This window comes from Cebus imitator, unplaced genomic scaffold, assembly GCF_001604975.1.
Source record: "Cebus imitator isolate Cc_AM_T3 unplaced genomic scaffold, Cebus_imitator-1.0 Scaffold668, whole genome shotgun sequence".
Taxonomy (NCBI): Eukaryota; Metazoa; Chordata; class Mammalia; order Primates; family Cebidae; genus Cebus; species Cebus imitator.
Window position 1 is genome coordinate 657033 of NW_016107983.1, and position 5850 is coordinate 662882.

Consider the following 5850-nt stretch of genomic DNA (forward strand, 5'->3'; position numbering starts at 1 on the left):
TCTTCATCACTGCCTGATCGCCAACACCACATGCTTGGCACACAGGAGGTACTCAAATACTTGAGAAGCCAAGGTCCTCCACGTATACATGAGGAAACTGTGGTTCAAAAACCTTATGATATACAAGGGGGAAGGCCCACAGCAGGATTGTGTACCCGCAGAGGCATTGGGATGGCCCCTCCCAGAGGTGCCTGCCCAAGCATGAGGAGTCTGGGTGGCCCTGACCCAGGAAGCCCCAGGGATGGAGAGTTGATGGAACCTTGCCTGGGGCCAAAGGGCCCAAGCTGCCTCCCAGCCAGCCTGACCTCACGGGCTTTGGCAAACACCCCAGGATTCCCCACTTCCTCTCACATCAGCCTTGGCCTGCCTCACAGCCAAGATGGATGTCAGCGAAGTTGGGGTTCTTCCCCCCACTTCCGTATGTGGCCATCCTTGCATCTTGGTATTGTTATTTTCAAGTGTGCACCAAGTTGTATTAAATAGTTCATTTTATAGCTTTGCATAGTGGCAGTATCTTAGCCAATGAGGTTTATCCGAGGCGTGATTATTGCTAATTGAAAACTTTTCCCAATACCCTGCCATGACGACTGGAAATATAGTCGGCATTAGCAATTTTTGACAGTCTCTATGGAGACTGAATTATAAAAAAAGAAAAAAAAAGTTCATTTTGTCAGTCTTTCCTCATAGGGATTGTGTTTTTGTTTTTTGTTAGGGATGGGGAGGATTCCTTCAAAGCAATCAATTCTCCATCAATTCAGTAATGATCTAGTTAACTTTTTGCCAGTGTAGAAATTTTAAACATTCCCTGTATTCTCTGAAGGTTCAATAATTTGAGTCTCTGGAATAAAATTGACAGTAGACAGATTAACAGGAGAAAAGACATGCAAATTTATTACATACATGCACAGGAGTCCCACAAAATACGACACAAGTAAGGGCCAGATTGATGAAGTCTAAATAGCAGTTGAGCTCCAGAAACTGGGGCTTAGGGTTTCTAGGAGGTGGCCACAGATGATGGGTTGTTAAGGGGAGGAAATGCATGGCAAGCAAAGGCCGTCTTGTCATGCAGATAAAATCTCTCAAGTAGCCCAGTCCTCAGAAGAGATGTTATCAACTTCAGTCTCCTTTCCTGTGAGTTAATCTTCCATGTTTTAGGAGATGATAGGGAAGGGGCAATGGCATTCTTTCTGCAGGAACTTCCCTTAGAAAGATAAGCAAACTTTAGAGAGGGACCCTCCCTGTGTTTCAGGAGGGTTTTGGGAGGGAAGAGGAGTGAGCGATGGATGATTAGAGACTTTAATTCAAAGCATTCAGTCTGCCACAGCTCCATACTTAGGGGTATCATTTTCTGAGCACCAACACCAATTTCCTAGGATAGGATTTTAAAATTTTAACTCAATAAATGCAGGGCCAAGCGAGGTGGCTCACGCCTGTAATCTCAGCACTCTAGGAGGCCAAGGTGGGCGGATCACGAGGTCAGGAGATCGAGACCATCCTGGTTAATACGGTGAAACCCTGCCTCTACTAAAAATACAAACAGTTAGCCGGGCATGATGGCGCGTGCCTATAGTCCCAGCTACTGGGGTGGCTGAGGCAGGAAAATTGCTTGAACCCAGGAGGTGGAGATTGCAGTGAGCCAAGATCTCTCTCACTGCCCTCCAGCCTGGGCAACAGACTGAGAGTCTGTCTCAAAAAAAAAAAAAATAAAATAAATAAATAAATAAATAAATGCAGGGGTGGTGCAAAGTATGACTTATTTTTTTTTTTTCCAATTATCCCAGTACCTCTTGTTAAAGAATCCTTCCTCACCCTTGTTTTGAAGGCCTTTATTGTGTAAGATTTTCTAGAGAATAGAATCTATTTCTGGCTCTTCATTCTTTCCATGAGGTGTAGATTATTTTTACATCAATGTCGTATTTTTCTACTTTGTAATATGTTCTAATATTACATATTAGAGCAAAGGAATTAAACACCGCTCACAAAAAGGAAAGAGAAAAAAACCCATACGGTTTTTGTGAAAGCAGATCAGTGATTGCCAGGGGCTGGGGTGGGGCATCGGGGTGGACTAGAGGGCCACAGGAGAATGCTGGGGGGTGACAGAACTATTCTGTCTTCATTGTCAGGTTGGTTACATAACTCTGCATTTGTCAAAACTCTAAGTAGACCCAGAGAAAAATAAAACCATGAGACCATTTGTTCAAACATTCTTAAGAAGTCCATGTAGTGATGGCAGGGCATTACCCCAAGTGCATGGCCCTTCTGAGGGGCCCTGCGTGATTGCACAGATCACACACTGCACACACTGGTTCTGGCCCTTGCATTGGCAGCTTCCTAGGCTGTCCACGGTCTGCTTGGCTCCTGCCCGCTTCCAGAGAGGATGCCTCCCTGGAACATGCCCTACACTTCCCTGTGTCCAAGTCCGGGTCCATCTGGGAATGCCCTCATCCCCTTCTGTTCCCAGAGAAATCCCTCGAATCTTAGTGAAGGCCAGCTTGGCCTTCGCTGCCTCAGGGAAGCTTACCTGCCTCCCCACCACCTGGGACAGATGAGTCAGCTGGGAACGCCCGTGGGCCTCCAACCTCTCCTCTTGTGACATAATCACTTTTGTTTTTGTTGCGAGAAGCACCACTTTTTCTTTTCTGAATCGAGTATGGAGGCCTAAGCCCCCACCCACCAGGGGGATGGGTTATCTCTACCTGAACTGTCACTGCGGGGCTGCGCCCTTTTTGTAGAAACCCCTAACATCGATATCCCCTTAGTCTCAGAGAAATGTACCTGGGCTCCCATATAGGCTTCCTCTGTCTGTTCCATGCTCTGCTGACCCACTCACCACCATGGGGCCCCTCTGTTGTCCCTAGGCCTGTCTTAGCACTGCTGGATTCTTCTCTGTTCTCTTTACCTCCTGCCTGGCCCCAGTCACTATTTGGTGTGGCCTTTACTATCTCCAACCTGTGTGGTCTCCCTCCCCCAGCCACAGGTAAGCCCCACCAGGGCAGGGGCCCGAGGGCCTTGACCACGTTGGCTTCTTCATCTGAGAAGGGCCCCGAATACATCACTGGAATGAATGGCAGTTGGCCTTGGAGTCCCTGTGCTTGACACAGACCCGGTACCCACGAATGGTGAATGAACATTCAGTGTCTTCCCCACCCACCCCACCTCAAGCTCAAGCCCATTCTAGTAAGGAGCTCTGATTGCTCCTGACTTCACATCCCACCAGTGCCTTCTAGAGCTACGGTGAAGATACTGCCCTACCCTGGCAATGCCCACAGCTCAAAGGAGACGGAGGCAAACCAACAATTAGAGCAGTACGGAAAGAGCTGTCAGAGCGATGCATGGGGGCTGTGGGCTCAGGGAGGAGGGAGTGCCCAGGCACGGGAGGTTTCTCTGAGCACCATGGGGGCTCTGTCTGCAGGATGAGGTCTCAGAGGGCCAGAAGGGCCTGCCAAGGTTGGAAGGAGGCACCACTATCAGTGACCAGAGGCCACGTGTGTCAGAAGCCTCAAGGGACGGGCCAAGGGGCCCAGAGAGCTACTGGAAGGGTTGACACTGAGTGGAGGACTGGAGGCCCCAGAGGCAGGGAGCCCAGCAGCAGGAGGCAGCCACCTTCTGCAGAGCTGGCTGCCTGGGCCAAGCCTGCTGGGGAGGGGCTGCAAGGATGAACCAGGGCAGCTGGGGAGCTGAGGCCAAGCCAGCAAGTGGGAGGGGCTGCCCTGAGGTGGTAGCCACTACAGTGACACCTGTGATCAGTGACACCTGTGGTCGGCTGGCCCCAGAGCCACCCAGCCGGCTGGGGGACCCAGGAACTGGTTTGTCCAGCCTGGATGAGTTGACAGGGATGCGGCTCTGGCTACGAGACGCCCCAGGTTCAGCTCCGGTGCCCTCCCCCTACATCTGGGCCTGGCTTTGGTTTCTGGCACAGCTGCCAAGTTTTGGTACCGCCCACCCACTCCTCACTAGCTGTACTGGCCAGCCCAGCTCCCTAATTGCTGGGTGGGGAACTGTTCTGCAGAGCTGGTAAACTGAGGTGGACCCTGGCAACAGGTGTGAAGGTGCCTGGCCTGACCAGCCCCTGGCCATGGGGGGTGTGATCAAGGCATCTGGTCAGCACTTGGCTCTGAGGGGCCCTCTGGAGGAGCCATTGTTCCAGAGATTTCCGTTTGGGGTGTGGAGGAGTTTGTGAAATGGGAATGGGTACCAAGTGGGTGTGTAGGAGTTTGGCCTGCCTGACCTGGGCACGCCCCCTTTCCCTCCTCAGGCAGACAGCTCAGGTGTGGGCCTGCATGGGTCTCAGCTAGGCCTAGGGGTCTGTCTGGGACACAGGCTCCACCCAAGCCTGGCCAGTGCCAAGACAGACTGGGACTGACAGGAAGGAATGGGCAGCAGGTAGGGCCCAGAGGGAGCCTGCACGGTCTCCAACCCAGAAGCTGGCTTTCGGAGGCCAGGCTCCCAAACACACCCCCTCAGACACACCCACTACCCACAAGCACATCTTTACACACATCTGCCACTGACAGGGCCATAAACACACCATCCCCACAGCAGGCAGTATACACGCTTCACTCTGTCCTGAAAAGGCAGGGTCCCCCAACTTATGCTTCATACCCCTCCCCAAACATCCATGGACACTAACTCCACTTTACAACCAGGACCCACCTGTGGGCCCCGAGGGGCTGCCAGGCATGGCCAGGGTGGACAAAGGGAGTGGCTACCTCCCTTTGGAACTCAGAAGTTCCCTGAGTTGCCCTGTCAGGGAAGGAACTGGTGAGCTGACTTCAGCATGCAGGCCCCCTGGGGCAGGGGCTCATCTAATTCAACCTGTGTCCCCCACACTCACAGGGCCCAACACAGCATCTGGCGCACAGTCAGCACACACTGCACGGCAGCCAGTCCACCGATGAATGTGTAAGGAAGCTGAGCTTTCCCTCAAAGGAAGCGGGAGACACCACTTGCACAGCTAGAGTGAAGCTGTGTTCCAGACCCAGGCACCCAGTGGAGAAGCAAAGGCCCAGAAGGCAAGCCAGGCCTCTGAGAGGCCACCAGCAGGAGTGGGTTTCAGGGACCAGCCTTAGCTGAGAGCAGGGATCTGGGAGCGCTGACAGTCCTGGAGTCCAGTGTAAGACAGAGGCAAGGCAGGTTGTGGAACGCTTCCTCCTGGGAGAGCTTTCCAGAATGCAAACCAATCATATTTCACCCCTACTTAATAATGCCCTATAGCTGATGGGGGAAACATTCCCATTCCTTGCTGTGGTAAAGGCTCTCTCCCAAGAAACCCACAAGCTTTCCCATCTCTCCTCCTGCACCTTCCTACGAGCCGCAGAATGCGGCAGAGGGAGGGGCCAGGAAGGATCCTGTCCTTCCTGGCCCCTCCACTCCTAGGGCCCCCTACTCCTATGGAGGGAGGGGCACACTACAGTCAGAGAGACAGGAGGTGGGTTCTGGGAGGGGCAGGGCCTGAACCTGTGTATACTCCAGCAGTGGCTGACCCCAAGCACCTGGGGCCCAGAGTTCCCACCAAGAAAACATTTCATGTTCTCAAAATGCCTTGGTTGACTCGCCCTTTGTTTTCTTGGTGTTCCCTGGTATTGTTCCTACTGAAAAATGCACTGGTGCTAAAGAAAGGAATTTCAGCCCACACGGCAGCTAAGGAAATGTGTGGGGCTGAAGCAAGGAGCAGGATTCCTCCGCTCCCAACACACACGCCTAGCAGCCACGCAGACAGGTACAAGGTAGGCCCTCCTGCTGACCATTGCCATGGGAGGAGCTACTGCCCAGGTGAACGGCCTCAATTCCAACCATCCATCATTGTCTAGTCTCAGGCCAGGGACAGGCTCAGCATATTCCCTGGACTTC

General features: G+C 52.6%; 1 non-coding gene across 1 annotated transcript; it reads left to right on the plus strand.

The window, feature by feature from the left end:
- The first annotated feature begins 493 nt into the window (after positions 1-493).
- LOC119469471 lies at positions 494-634 on the plus strand. The gene has a single exon (XR_005198295.1). It is a non-coding gene; the product is annotated as a U4 spliceosomal RNA (small nuclear RNA).
- The last annotated feature ends 5216 nt before the right edge of the window (positions 635-5850 follow it).